General features: G+C 40.5%; 1 long non-coding RNA gene across 1 annotated transcript; it reads left to right on the forward strand.

Annotated features, from left to right (window-relative positions):
• On the forward strand, positions 1–15540 carry LOC128019500 (uncharacterized). The gene is made up of 3 exons (XR_008185185.1): positions 1–1033; positions 6007–7396; positions 12279–15540. It is a non-coding gene; the product is annotated as an uncharacterized LOC128019500 (long non-coding RNA).
• The last annotated feature ends 905 nt before the right edge of the window (positions 15541–16445 follow it).

Genomic DNA, 16445 nt, shown 5'->3' on the forward strand with positions numbered 1-16445 from the left:
AAGTTAACCAGATAGCTCAGGAGACCCATTGGAGTCAATAGAAACGTGTTAGCATTTTAGCTAATTAGCATGCTAAGCTAATTAGCATAAATCAACCAGCACAGGCACGGTCAACTTCAGAGCTGTACACGTCGGGAACGGGAGTGAATATCAAAAATCTGTTCAGTCATTTCTGTCAGGCCCGGTCTGAAGTTCATCTGATAAAATTTTGAACAAAATTGAACAAGATTTCAGGGAGGAGTAGCGAAAAAACTGTATTTCATTCCATTCAATATGGCGGACAGACGCCATATTGGAAAATGGCAAATGAGACATCATCTGATTTGGCATAACCCACGGAATCAAATGACATAAAAATATCAAAAATCGATCAAAATTTACAGTAGTTATAAGGGGTTTTGCAAGAATCATTATATCTCTTGAACACTAGGTGGCGCTGTCTTCTAACTTCCGGGGTACCTCAGGCACATGTTGTTGATGATGCCTATCGATTTTTGTGAAGATATGTACAGTAGATCAAAAGATATAGCAATTTTTGACAAATTTCAAAATGGCGGACGGGTGGTCCTGGTGGTCTCGACAAAATTGACATCCACAGATCCGGAATGATCTAAATAATCCATAGACATCAAGAAAATAATTTTCTGATGAACTGTTCAGAAGTTATAAGCAAAAAAGTGCATTTTTGGTATCTCAACACCCATAGGTGGCGCTGTTCCCAAATTTGGCGTGGACCCCCAGATCATGGTGTAGATGAAGTGTACCAAGTTTGGTATCGATTGATCAAAGTTTGGCCAAGATACAGCATCTCAACCGATTTTAGGTCAGCCTCATTAAGTTCACAATTGAATAACTTTTGAACAAAGACGAAAATCAAAAATCTGTTCAGTCATTTCTGTGCGGCTCAGTCCAAAGATCATCTGAGACAAATTTCAGAAGAATTGGACCAATTTTGAAGGAGGAGTAGTGTTTAGACTGAATACTGTACTTTTCAAAATGGCCGCTACTGTAATGGGCGGAGTCTTAATGTAAGGTGTGGAATGGAATCTCCATGAAGAGACAAAATAGATGTACTAAGTTTTATTTTCATAGAATTAGTGGTTCAAGAGTTATTAACGTTTGAATGTTGAATTTTTGAACTGGTGGTGGCGCTATAGAGTTGGTCATAGAGACCCCAAAGTTGGTCAGATCACTAATAATGGTCATCTCTACAAGTGTGCCAAATTTTATCATTTTCCCATGTTCCCTTCATAGGGCTGCCATAGACCCCCATTGGCCAAGAAGAAGAAGAAGAATAATAATAATAAAACATACAGATACAATAGGGGCTACAGCCCTCTGGGCTTGGCCCCTAAATATAGCTGCAAGCAGCGATACCGGGGCCAAGCCCTGAAGGGCTGTAGCCAGAGCAACGAGCGGGACGAAGCAAAATGGCCAAAACAGAACTTCCATCGGACCGACGTTACCCACCCCGGATTCGATCCCACGACCTCTCGGGTTTGGGACGAGTGCCTTAGCGAAGTGCGCCACATTAGTTGACACACAGTTCGCATGGCACAGAAGAGAGGTTAAGGTGTGAGAATTAAATCTCAAAAGCCCAAATCAGCATTTTAGCCAGATTAGCATGCTACGCTAAAAAATGCTAACGTTGCTCAAAGTTAACCAGATAGCTCAGGAGACCCATTAGAGTCAATAGAAACGTGTTAGCATTTTAGCTAATTAGCATGCTAAGCTAACTAGCATAAATCAACCAGCACAGGCACGGTCAACTTCAGAGCTGTACATATCGGGAACGTGAGTGAATATCAAAAATCTGTTCAGTCATTTCTGTCAGGCCCGGTCTGAAGTTCATCTGATAAAATTTTGAACAAAATTGAACAAGATTTCAGGGAGGAGTAGCGAAAAAACTGTATTTAAATCCATTCAATATGGCGGACAGACGCCATATTGGAAAATGGCAAATGAGACATCATCTGATTCGGCATAACCCACGGAATCAAATGACATAAAAATATCAAAAATCGATCAAAATTTACAGTAGTTATAAGGGGTTTTGCAAGAATCGTTATATCTCTTGAACACTAGGTGGCGCTGTCTTCTAACTTCCGGGGTACCTCAGGCACATGTTGTTGATGATGCCTATCGATTTTTGTGAAGATATGTACAATAGATCAAAAGATATAGCAATTTATGACAAAATTCAAAATGGCGGACGGGTGGTCCTGGTGGTCTCGACAAAATTGACATCCACAGATCCGGAATGATCTAAAGAATCCATAGACATCAAGATCATAATTTTCTGATGAATTGTTCAGAAGTTATAAGCAAAAAAGTGCATTTTTGGTATCTCGACACCCATAGGTGGCGCTATTCCCAAATTCGGCATGGACCCCCAGATCATGGTGTAGATGAAGTGTACCGAGTTTGGTTTCGATTGATCAAAGTTTGGCCGAGATACAGCATCTCAACCGATTTTAGGTCAGCCTCAGTAAGTTCACAGCATCATAACTTTTTTTTTCACTAGTGTTCAAAAAATTCTGTTCAGTCATTTCTGTGCGGCTCAGTCCAAAGAACATCTGAGCCAAATTTCAGAAGAATTGGACCAATTTTGAAGGAGGAGTAGTGTTTAGACTGAATACTGTACTTTTCAAAATGGCCGCCACTGTAATGGGCGGAGTCTTAATGTAAGATATGGAATGGAATCTCCATGAAGAGACAAAATAGATGTACTAAGTTTTATTTTCATAGAATTAGTGGTTCAAGAGTTATTAACGTTTGAATGTTGAATTTTTGGACTGCTGGTGGCGCTATAGAGTTTGGCCTAGAGACCCCAAAGTTGGTCAGATCTCTAATAATGACCAGTTCTACAAGTGTGCCAAATTTCATCATTTTCCCATGTTTCCTTCATAGGGCTGCCATAGACTCCCATTGGAGAGGAAGAAGAAGAAGAATAATAATAATAATAAATATAGCTGCAAGCAGCGATACCGGGGCCAAGCCCTGAAGGGCTGTAGCCAGAGCAACGAGCGGGATGAAGCAAAACGGCCAAAACGGAACTTCCATCGGATCGACATTACCCACCCCGGATTCGATCCCACGACCTCTCGGGTTCGGGACGAGTGCCTTAGCAAAGTGTGCCACATTAGTTGACACACTGTTTGCATGGCACAGAAGAGAGGTTAAGGTGTGAGAATTAACTCTCAAAAGCCCGAAGCAGCATTTTAGCCAGATTAGCATGCTACGCTAAAAAATGCTAACGTTGCTCAAAGTTAACCAGATAGCTCAGGAGACCCATTAGAGTCAATAGAAACGTATTAGCATTTTAGCTAATTAGCATGCTAAGCTAACTAGCATAAATCAACAAGCACAGGCACGGTCAAGTTCAGAGCTGTACACGTCGGGAACGGGAGTGAATATCAAAAATCTGTTCAGTCATTTCTGTCAGGCCCGGTCTGAAGTTCATCTGATAAAATTTTGAACAAAATTGAACAAGATTTCAGGGAGGAGTAGCGAAAAAACTGTATTTCATTCCATTCAATATGGCGGACAGACGCCATGTTGGAAAATGACAATTGAGACATCATCAGATTCAGCATAACCCACGGAATAAAATAACATAAAAATAACAAAAATCGATCAACATTTACAGTAGTTATAAGGGGTTTTGCAAGAATCGTTATATCTCTTGAACACTAGGTGGCGCTGTCTTCCAACTTCCGGGGTACCTCCGGGATATGGTGTTGATGATGCCTATCGATTTTTGTGAAGATATGTACAGTAGATCAAAAGATATAGCAATTTTTGACAAAATTCAAAATGGCGGACGGGTGGTCCTGGTGGTCTTGACAAAATTGACATCCACAGATCCGGAATGATCTAAAGAATCCAAAGACATCAAGATAATAATTTTCTGATGAATTGTTCAGAAGTTATAAGCAAAAAAGTGCATTTTTGGTATCTCAACACCCATAGGTGGCGCTGTTCCCAAATTTGGCATGGACCCCCAGATCATGGTGAAGATGATGTGTTCCAAGTTTGGTATCGATTGATCAAAGTTTGGCCGAGATATAGCATCTCTACCGATTTTAGGTCAGCCTCATTAAGTTCACAATTGAATAACTTTTGAACAAAGACGAAAATCAAAAATCTGTTCAGTCATTTCTGTGCGGCTCAGTCCAAAGAACATCTGAGCCAAATTTCAGAAGAATTGGACCAATTTTGAAGGAGGAGTAGTGTTTAGACTGAATACTGTACTTTTCAAAATGGCCGCCACTGTAATGGGCGGAGTCTTAATGTAAGATATGGAATGGAATCTCCATGAAGAGACAAAATAGATGTACTAAGTTTTATTTTCATAGAATTAGTGGTTCAAGAGTTATTAACGTTTGAATGTTGATTTTTTGAGCTGGTGGTGGCGCTATAGAGTTTGGCCTAGAGACCCCAAAGTTGGTCAGATCACTTATAATGACCAGTTCTAAAAGTGTGCCAAATTTTATCATTTTCCCATGTTCCCTTCATAGGGCTGCCATAGACTCCCATTGGACGAGAAGAAGAAGAAGAAGAAGAAGAAGAAGAATAATAATAATAATAAAACATACAGATACAATAGGGGCTACAGCCCTCTGGGCTTGGCCCCTAATAAAACATACAGATACAATAGGGGCTACAGCCCTCTGGGCTTGGCCCCTAAATATAGCTGCAAGCAGCGATACCGGGGCCAAGCCCTGAAGGGCTGTAGCCAGAGCAAAATGGCCAAAATGAGAGTTACATCAGATCAACCTGACCCACCACGGATTCGATCCCACAACCTCTCGGTTTCAGGACCAGTGCCTTAGCTAAGTGCGCCACATTAGTTGACACACAGTTTACATGGCACAGAAGACAGGTTAAGGTGTGAGAATGAACTATCAAAAGCCCGAAGTAGCATTTTAGCCAGATTAGCATGCTACGCTAAAAATTGTTAACATTGCTCAAAGTTAACCAGGTAGCTCAAGAGACCCATTAGAGTCAATAGAAACGTGTTAGCATTTTAGCTAATTAGCATGCTAAGCTAACTAGCATTAATCAACAAGCACAGGCACGGTCAACTTCGGAGCAGTACATGTCGGGAACGGGAGTGAATATCAAAAATCTGTTCAGTCATTTCTGTCAGGCCTGGTCTGAAGTTCATCTGATAACATTTTGAACAAAATTGAACAAGATTTCAGGGAGGAGTAGCGAAAAAACTGTATTTCATTCCATTTTATATTGCGGACAGTTGCCATATTGGAAAATGACAAATGAGACATCATCAGATTTGGCATAACCCATGGAATAAAATGACATAAAAATAACAAAAATCGATCAAAATTTACAGTAGTTATAAGGGGTTTTGCAAGAATCGTTATATCTCTTGAACACTAGGTGGCGCTGTGTTCCAACTTCCGGGGTATCTCCGGGATATGGTGTTGATTATGTCTACCAATTTTTGTGAAGATTTGTAAAGTAATTCAAAAGATATAGCATTTTATGACAAATTTCAAAATGGCGGACGGGTGGTCCAGGTGGTCTTGACAAAATGGACATCCACAGATCCGGAATGATCTAAAGAATCCATAGACATTAAGATAATAATTTTCTGATGAACTGTTCAGAAGTTATAAGCAAAAAAGTGCATTTTTGGTATCTCAACACCCATAGGTGGCGCTATTCCCAAATTTGGCATGGACCCCCAGCTCATGGTGTAGATGAAGTGTACCAAGTTTGGTTTCGATTGATCAAAGTTTGGCCGAGATACAGCATTTCAGCCGATTTTAGGTCAGGCTCATTAAGTTCACAATTGAATAACTTTTGAACAAAGACGAAAATCAAAATTCTGTTCAGTCATTTCTGTGCGGCTCAGTCCAAAGAACATCTGAGCCAAATTTCAGAAGAATTGGACCAATTTTGAAGGAGGAGTAGTGTTTAGACTGAATACTGTACTTTTCAAAATGGCCGCTACTGTAATGGGTGGAGTCTTAATGTAAGATATGGAATGGAATCTCCATGAAGAGACAAAATAGATGTACTAAGTTTTATTTTCATAGAATTAGTGGTTCAAGAGTTATTAACGTTTGAATGTTGAATTTTTGAACTGGTGGTGGCGCTGTAGAGTTGGTCCTAGAGACCCCAAAGTTGGTCAGATCACTAATAATGGTCATCTCTACAAGTGTGCCAAATTTCATCATTTTCCCATGTTCCCTTCATAGGGCTGCCATAGACCCAATGGGACGAAAAGAAGAATAATAATAATAAATATAGCTGCAAGCAGCGATACCGGGGCCAAGCCCTGAAGGGCTGTAGCCAGAGCAACGAGCGGGACGAAGCAAAATGGCCAAAACAGAACTTCCATCGGACCGACGTTACCCACCCCGGATTCGATCCCACGACCTCTCGGGTTTGGGACGAGTGCCTTAGCGAAGTGCGCCACATTAGTTGACACACAGTTCGCATGGCACAGAAGAGAGGTTAAGGTGTGAGAATTAAATCTCAAAAGCCCAAATCAGCATTTTAGCCAGATTAGCATGCTACGCTAAAAAATGCTAACGTTGCTCAAAGTTAACCAGATAGCTCAGGAGACCCATTAGAGTCAATAGAAACGTGTTAGCATTTTAGCTAATTAGCATGCTAAGCTAACTAGCATAAATCAACCAGCACAGGCACGGTCAACTTCAGAGCTGTACATATCGGGAACGTGAGTGAATATCAAAAATCTGTTCAGTCATTTCTGTCAGGCCCGGTCTGAAGTTCATCTGATAAAATTTTGAACAAAATTGAACAAGATTTCAGGGAGGAGTAGCGAAAAAACTGTATTTAAATCCATTCAATATGGCGGACAGACGCCATATTGGAAAATGGCAAATGAGACATCATCTGATTCGGCATAACCCACGGAATCAAATGACATAAAAATATCAAAAATCGATCAAAATTTACAGTAGTTATAAGGGGTTTTGCAAGAATCGTTATATCTCTTGAACACTAGGTGGCGCTGTCTTCTAACTTCCGGGGTACCTCAGGCACATGTTGTTGATGATGCCTATCGATTTTTGTGAAGATATGTACAATAGATCAAAAGATATAGCAATTTATGACAAAATTCAAAATGGCGGACGGGTGGTCCTGGTGGTCTCGACAAAATTGACATCCACAGATCCGGAATGATCTAAAGAATCCATAGACATCAAGATCATAATTTTCTGATGAATTGTTCAGAAGTTATAAGCAAAAAAGTGCATTTTTGGTATCTCGACACCCATAGGTGGCGCTATTCCCAAATTCGGCATGGACCCCCAGATCATGGTGTAGATGAAGTGTACCGAGTTTGGTTTCGATTGATCAAAGTTTGGCCGAGATACAGCATCTCAACCGATTTTAGGTCAGCCTCAGTAAGTTCACAGCATCATAACTTTTTTTTTCACTAGTGTTCAAAAAATTCTGTTCAGTCATTTCTGTGCGGCTCAGTCCAAAGAACATCTGAGCCAAATTTCAGAAGAATTGGACCAATTTTGAAGGAGGAGTAGTGTTTAGACTGAATACTGTACTTTTCAAAATGGCCGCCACTGTAATGGGCGGAGTCTTAATGTAAGATATGGAATGGAATCTCCATGAAGAGACAAAATAGATGTACTAAGTTTTATTTTCATAGAATTAGTGGTTCAAGAGTTATTAACGTTTGAATGTTGAATTTTTGGACTGCTGGTGGCGCTATAGAGTTTGGCCTAGAGACCCCAAAGTTGGTCAGATCTCTAATAATGACCAGTTCTACAAGTGTGCCAAATTTCATCATTTTCCCATGTTTCCTTCATAGGGCTGCCATAGACTCCCATTGGAGAGGAAGAAGAAGAAGAATAATAATAATAAATATAGCTGCAAGCAGCGATACCGGGGCCAAGCCCTGAAGGGCTGTAGCCAGAGCAGCGAGCGGGACGAAGCAAAACGGCCAAAACGGAACTTCCATCGGATCGACATTACCCACCCCGGATTCGATCCCACGACCTCTCGGGTCTGGGAACGGTGCCTTAGCGAAGTGCGCCACATTAGTTGACACACGATTTACATGGCACAGAAGAGAGGTTAAGGTGTGAGAATTAACTCTCAAGAGCCCGAAGTAGCATTTTAGCCAGATTAGCATGATACGCTAAAAATGCTAACGTTGCTCAAAGTTAACCAGATAGCTCAGGAGACCCATTAGAGTCAATAGAAACGTGTTAGCATTTCGGCTAATTAGCATGCTAAGCTAACTAGCATAAATCAACGAGCACAGGCACGGTCAAGTTCAGAGCTGTACATATCGGGAACGGGAGTGAATATCAAAAATCTGTTCAGTCATTTCTGTCAGGCCCGGTCTGAAGTTCATCTGATCAAATTTTGGACAAAATTGAACAAGATTTCAGGGAGGAGTAGCGAAAAAACTGTATTTCATTCCATTCAATATGGCGGACAGACGCCATATTGGAAAATAAAAATTGAGACATCATCAGATTTGACATAACCCACGGAATGAAATGACATAAAAATAACAAAAATTGATCAACATTTACAGTAGTTATAAGGGGTTTTGCGAGAATCGTTATATCTCTTGAACACTAGGTGGCGCTGTCTTCTAACTTCCGGGGTACCTCCGGCACATGTTGTTGATGATGCATATCGATTTTTGTGAAGATATGTACAGTAGATCAAAAGATATAGCAATTTTTGACAAATTTCAAAATGGCGGACGGGTGGTCCTGGTGGTCTTGACAAAATTGACATCCACAGATTCGGATTGATGTAAAGAATCCATAGATATCAAGATCATAATTTTCTGATGAATTGTTCAGAAGTTATAAGCAAAAAAGTGCATTTTTGGTATCTCAACACCCATAGGTGGCGCTATTCCCAAATTTGGCATGGACCCCCAGATCATGGTCTAGATGAAGTGTACCAAGTTTGGTATCGATTGATCAAAGTTTGGCCGAGATACAGCATCTCAACTGATTTTAGGTCAGCCTCAGTAAGTTCACAGCATCATAACTTTTTTTTTCACTAGTGTTCAAAAAATTCTGTTCAGTCATTTCTGTGCGGCTCAGTCCAAAGAACATCTGAGCCAAATTTCAGAAGAATTGGACCAATTTTGAAGGAGGAGTAGTGTTTAGACTGAATACTGTACTTTTCAAAATGGCCGCTACTGTAATGGGCGGAGTCTTAATGTAAGATATGGAATGGAATCTCCATGAAGAGACAAAATAGATGTACTAAGTTTTATTTTCATAGAATAAGTGGTTCAAGAGTTATTAACGTTTGAATGTTGAATTTTTGGACTGGTGGTGGCGCTATAGAGTTTGGCCTAGAGACCCAAAAGTTGGTCAGATCACTAATAATGACCAGTTCTACAAGTGTGCCAAATTTCATCATTTTCCCATGTTCCCTTCATAGGGCTGCCATAGACTCCCATTGGACGAGAAGAAGAAGAAGAATAATAATAATAATAATAAAACATACAGATACAATAGGGGCTACAGCCCTCTGGGCTTGGCCCCTAATAAATATAGCTGCAAGCAGCGATACCGGGGCCAAGCCCTGAAGGGCTGTAGCCAGAGCAGCGAGCGGGACGAAGCAAAACGGCCAAAACGGAACTTCCATCGGATCGACATTACCCACCCCGGATTCGATCCCACGACCTCTCGGGTCTGGGACCGGTGCCTTAGCGAAGTGCGCCACATTAGTTGACACACGATTTACATGGCACAGAAGAGAGGTTAAGGTGTGAGAATTAACTCTCAAGAGCCCGAAGTAGCATTTTAGCCAGATTAGCATGATACGCTAAAAATGCTAACGTTGCTCAAAGTTAACCAGATAGCTCAGGAGACCCATTAGAGTCAATAGAAACGTGTTAGCATTTCGGCTAATTAGCATGCTAAGCTAACTAGCATAAATCAACGAGCACAGGCACGGTCAAGTTCAGAGCTGTACATATCGGGAACGGGAGTGAATATCAAAAATCTGTTCAGTCATTTCTGTCAGGCCCGGTCTGAAGTTCATCTGATCAAATTTTGGACAAAATTGAACAAGATTTCAGGGAGGAGTAGCGAAAAAACTGTATTTCATTCCATTCAATATGGCGGACAGACGCCATATTGGAAAATAAAAATTGAGACATCATCAGATTTGACATAACCCACGGAATGAAATGACATAAAAATAACAAAAATTGATCAACATTTACAGTAGTTATAAGGGGTTTTGCGAGAATCGTTATATCTCTTGAACACTAGGTGGCGCTGTCTTCTAACTTCCGGGGTACCTCCGGCACATGTTGTTGATGATGCATATCGATTTTTGTGAAGATATGTACAGTAGATCAAAAGATATAGCAATTTTTGACAAATTTCAAAATGGCGGACGGGTGGTCCTGGTGGTCTTGACAAAATTGACATCCACAGATTCGGATTGATGTAAAGAATCCATAGATATCAAGATCATAATTTTCTGATGAATTGTTCAGAAGTTATAAGCAAAAAAGTGCATTTTTGGTATCTCAACACCCATAGGTGGCGCTATTCCCAAATTTGGCATGGACCCCCAGATCATGGTCTAGATGAAGTGTACCAAGTTTGGTATCGATTGATCAAAGTTTGGCCGAGATACAGCATCTCAACTGATTTTAGGTCAGCCTCAGTAAGTTCACAGCATCATAACTTTTTTTTTCACTAGTGTTCAAAAAATTCTGTTCAGTCATTTCTGTGCGGCTCAGTCCAAAGAACATCTGAGCCAAATTTCAGAAGAATTGGACCAATTTTGAAGGAGGAGTAGTGTTTAGACTGAATACTGTACTTTTCAAAATGGCCGCTACTGTAATGGGCGGAGTCTTAATGTAAGATATGGAATGGAATCTCCATGAAGAGACAAAATAGATGTACTAAGTTTTATTTTCATAGAATAAGTGGTTCAAGAGTTATTAACGTTTGAATGTTGAATTTTTGGACTGGTGGTGGCGCTATAGAGTTTGGCCTAGAGACCCAAAAGTTGGTCAGATCACTAATAATGACCAGTTCTACAAGTGTGCCAAATTTCATCATTTTCCCATGTTCCCTTCATAGGGCTGCCATAGACTCCCATTGGACGAGAAGAAGAAGAAGAATAATAATAATAATAAATATAGCTGCAAGCAGCGATACCGGGGCCAAGCCCTGAAGGGCTGTAGCCAGAGCAACGAGCGGGATGAAGCAAAACGGCCAAAACGGAACTTCCATCGGATCGACATTACCCACCCCGGATTCGATCCCACGACCTCTCGGGTTCGGGACGAGTGCCTTAGCAAAGTGTGCCACATTAGTTGACACACTGTTTGCATGGCACAGAAGAGAGGTTAAGGTGTGAGAATTAACTCTCAAAAGCCCGAAGCAGCATTTTAGCCAGATTAGCATGCTACGCTAAAAAATGCTAACGTTGCTCAAAGTTAACCAGATAGCTCAGGAGACCCATTAGAGTCAATAGAAACGTATTAGCATTTTAGCTAATTAGCATGCTAAGCTAACTAGCATAAATCAACAAGCACAGGCACGGTCAAGTTCAGAGCTGTACACGTCGGGAACGGGAGTGAATATCAAAAATCTGTTCAGTCATTTCTGTCAGGCCCGGTCTGAAGTTCATCTGATAAAATTTTGAACAAAATTGAACAAGATTTCAGGGAGGAGTAGCGAAAAAACTGTATTTCATTCCATTCAATATGGCGGACAGACGCCATGTTGGAAAATGACAATTGAGACATCATCAGATTCAGCATAACCCACGGAATAAAATAACATAAAAATAACAAAAATCGATCAACATTTACAGTAGTTATAAGGGGTTTTGCAAGAATCGTTATATCTCTTGAACACTAGGTGGCGCTGTCTTCCAACTTCCGGGGTACCTCCGGGATATGGTGTTGATGATGCCTATCGATTTTTGTGAAGATATGTACAGTAGATCAAAAGATATAGCAATTTTTGACAAAATTCAAAATGGCGGACGGGTGGTCCTGGTGGTCTTGACAAAATTGACATCCACAGATCCGGAATGATCTAAAGAATCCAAAGACATCAAGATAATAATTTTCTGATGAATTGTTCAGAAGTTATAAGCAAAAAAGTGCATTTTTGGTATCTCAACACCCATAGGTGGCGCTGTTCCCAAATTTGGCATGGACCCCCAGATCATGGTGAAGATGATGTGTTCCAAGTTTGGTATCGATTGATCAAAGTTTGGCCGAGATATAGCATCTCTACCGATTTTAGGTCAGCCTCATTAAGTTCACAATTGAATAACTTTTGAACAAAGACGAAAATCAAAAATCTGTTCAGTCATTTCTGTGCGGCTCAGTCCAAAGAACATCTGAGCCAAATTTCAGAAGAATTGGACCAATTTTGAAGGAGGAGTAGTGTTTAGACTGAATACTGTACTTTTCAAAATGGCCGCCACTGTAATGGGCGGAGTCTTAATGTAAGATATGGAATGGAATCTCCATGAAGAGACAAAATAGATGTACTAAGTTTTATTTTCATAGAATTAGTGGTTCAAGAGTTATTAACGTTTGAATGTTGATTTTTTGAGCTGGTGGTGGCGCTATAGAGTTTGGCCTAGAGACCCCAAAGTTGGTCAGATCACTTATAATGACCAGTTCTAAAAGTGTGCCAAATTTTATCATTTTCCCATGTTCCCTTCATAGGGCTGCCATAGACTCCCATTGGACGAGAAGAAGAAGAAGAAGAAGAAGAAGAAGAATAATAATAATAATAAAACATACAGATACAATAGGGGCTACAGCCCTCTGGGCTTGGCCCCTAATAAAACATACAGATACAATAGGGGCTACAGCCCTCTGGGCTTGGCCCCTAATAAAACATACAGATACAATAGGGGCTACAGCCCTCTGGGCTTGGCCCCTAATAATAATAAATATAGCTGCAAGCAGCGATACCGGGGCCAAGCCCTGAAGGGCTGTAGCCAGAGCAACGAGCGGGACGAAGCAAAATGGCCAAAACAGAACTTCCATCGGACCGACGTTACCCACCCCGGATTCGATCCCACGACCTCTCGGGTTTGGGACGAGTGCCTTAGCGAAGTGCGCCACATTAGTTGACACACAGTTCGCATGGCACAGAAGAGAGGTTAAGGTGTGAGAATTAAATCTCAAAAGCCCAAATCAGCATTTTAGCCAGATTAGCATGCTACGCTAAAAAATGCTAACGTTGCTCAAAGTTAACCAGATAGCTCAGGAGACCCATTAGAGTCAATAGAAACGTGTTAGCATTTTAGCTAATTAGCATGCTAAGCTAACTAGCATAAATCAACCAGCACAGGCACGGTCAACTTCAGAGCTGTACATATCGGGAACGTGAGTGAATATCAAAAATCTGTTCAGTCATTTCTGTCAGGCCCGGTCTGAAGTTCATCTGATAAAATTTTGAACAAAATTGAACAAGATTTCAGGGAGGAGTAGCGAAAAAACTGTATTTAAATCCATTCAATATGGCGGACAGACGCCATATTGGAAAATGGCAAATGAGACATCATCTGATTCGGCATAACCCACGGAATCAAATGACATAAAAATATCAAAAATCGATCAAAATTTACAGTAGTTATAAGGGGTTTTGCAAGAATCGTTATATCTCTTGAACACTAGGTGGCGCTGTCTTCTAACTTCCGGGGTACCTCAGGCACATGTTGTTGATGATGCCTATCGATTTTTGTGAAGATATGTACAATAGATCAAAAGATATAGCAATTTATGACAAAATTCAAAATGGCGGACGGGTGGTCCTGGTGGTCTCGACAAAATTGACATCCACAGATCCGGAATGATCTAAAGAATCCATAGACATCAAGATCATAATTTTCTGATGAATTGTTCAGAAGTTATAAGCAAAAAAGTGCATTTTTGGTATCTCGACACCCATAGGTGGCGCTATTCCCAAATTCGGCATGGACCCCCAGATCATGGTGTAGATGAAGTGTACCGAGTTTGGTTTCGATTGATCAAAGTTTGGCCGAGATACAGCATCTCAACCGATTTTAGGTCAGCCTCAGTAAGTTCACAGCATCATAACTTTTTTTTTCACTAGTGTTCAAAAAATTCTGTTCAGTCATTTCTGTGCGGCTCAGTCCAAAGAACATCTGAGCCAAATTTCAGAAGAATTGGACCAATTTTGAAGGAGGAGTAGTGTTTAGACTGAATACTGTACTTTTCAAAATGGCCGCCACTGTAATGGGCGGAGTCTTAATGTAAGATATGGAATGGAATCTCCATGAAGAGACAAAATAGATGTACTAAGTTTTATTTTCATAGAATTAGTGGTTCAAGAGTTATTAACGTTTGAATGTTGAATTTTTGGACTGCTGGTGGCGCTATAGAGTTTGGCCTAGAGACCCCAAAGTTGGTCAGATCTCTAATAATGACCAGTTCTACAAGTGTGCCAAATTTCATCATTTTCCCATGTTTCCTTCATAGGGCTGCCATAGACTCCCATTGGAGAGGAAGAAGAAGAAGAATAATAATAATAATAATAAAACATACAGATACAATAGGGGCTACAGCCCTCTGGGCTTGGCCCCTAATAATTAAAGCTGCAAGCAGCCTTTCTGGGGCCAAGCCCTTATTGCTCTTTGGCTTTTAAGGTTTTTTCAAGCAACTTTTTCAGCACTTTTTACAGAACAGATAGATTCAGAATTACAGATAAGGTGAAATCAGAAGGTCTGATGAGAACGAACGCAGAATGAAGTTACAAAAACACACTTATTTTTGATCCCATTTTAAGAAACTTTAGTACAGCTCTTAACCATGTAATAAAGGAATTGAAATGACAACTTTATACCCAATTTTAAATTTTTCCCATACAGGTTTCGAACCCACAACCTCACAGGTTCAGAACCAACGCCTTAGCTAAGTGCGCCACATTAGTTGACACACAATTTACATGGCACAGAAGAGAGGTCAAGGTGTGAGAATGATCTCTCACAAGCCCGAAGTAGCATTTTAGCCAGATTAGCATGCTACGCTAAAAAATGCTAACATTGTCAAAGTTAACCAGATTGCTCAAGAGACCCATTAGAGTGAATAGAAAAGTGTTAGCATTTTAGTTAATTAGCATGCTAAGCTAATTAGCATAAATCAACAAACACAGGCACGGTCAACTTCGGAGCTGTACATCTCTGGAACGGGAACGAATATCAAAAATCCGTTCTGTCATTTCTGTCAGGCCCGTTCTGAAGTTCATCTGATAAAACTTTTAACAAAATTGAACAAGATTTCAGGGAGGAGTAGTGAAAAAACTGTATTTCATTCCATTCAATATGGCGGACAGACGCCATGTTGGAAAATGACAATTGAGACATCCTCAGAATCGGCATAACCAAAGGAATAAAATGACATAAAAATAACAAAAATCGATCAACATTTACAGTAGTTATAAGGGGTTTTGCAAGAATCGTTATATCTCTTGAACACTAGGTGGCGATGTCTTCCAACTTCCGGGGTACTTCCGGCACATGGTGTTGATGATGCCTATCGATTTTTGTGAAGATTTGTACAGTAGTTCAAAAGTTAGAGCAATTTTTGACAAATTTCAAAATGGCGGACGGGTGGTCCAGGTGGTCTTGACAAAATTGACATCCACAGATTCGAAATGATCTACAGAAACCATAGACATCAAGATCATAATTTTCTGATGAATTGTTCAGAAGTTATAAGCTAAAAAGTGCATTTTTGGTATCTCAACACCCATAGGTGGCGCTGTTCCCAAATTTAGCATGGACCCCCAGATCATGGTGTAGATGAAGTGTACCAAGATTGGTATCGATTGATCAAAGTTTGGCCGAGATACAGCATCTCTACCGATTTGAGGTCAACCTCTGTAAGTTCACAGCATCATAACTTTTTTTTTCACTAGTGTTCAAAAAATTCTGTTCAGTCTATTCTGTGCGGCTCAGTCCAAAGATTATCTGTGCCAAATTTCAGAAGAATTGGACCAATTTTGAAGGAGGAGTAGTGTTTAGACTGATTACTGTACTTTTCAAAATGGCTGCTACTGTAATGGGCGGAGTCTTAATGTAAGATATGGAATGGAATCTCCATGAAGAGACAAAACAGATGTACTAAGTTTTATTTTCATAGAATTAGTGGTTCAAGAGTTATTAACGTTTGAATGTTGAATTTTTGAACTGGTGGTGGCGCTGTAGAGTTGGTCCTAGAGACCCCAAAGTTGGTCAGATCACTAATAATGGTCATCTCTACAAGTGTGCCAAATTTCATCATTTTCCCATGTTCCCTTCATAGGGCTGCCATAGACTCCCATTGGACGAAAATAATAATAATAATAATAAAACGTACAGATACAATAGGGGCTACAGCCCTCTGGGCTTGGCCCCTAAATATAGCTGCAAGCAGCGATGGCGGGCTCAAG

The sequence above is a fragment of the Carassius gibelio genome, chromosome A9, assembly GCF_023724105.1.
Source record: "Carassius gibelio isolate Cgi1373 ecotype wild population from Czech Republic chromosome A9, carGib1.2-hapl.c, whole genome shotgun sequence".
NCBI classification, from domain to species: domain Eukaryota; kingdom Metazoa; phylum Chordata; class Actinopteri; order Cypriniformes; family Cyprinidae; genus Carassius; species Carassius gibelio.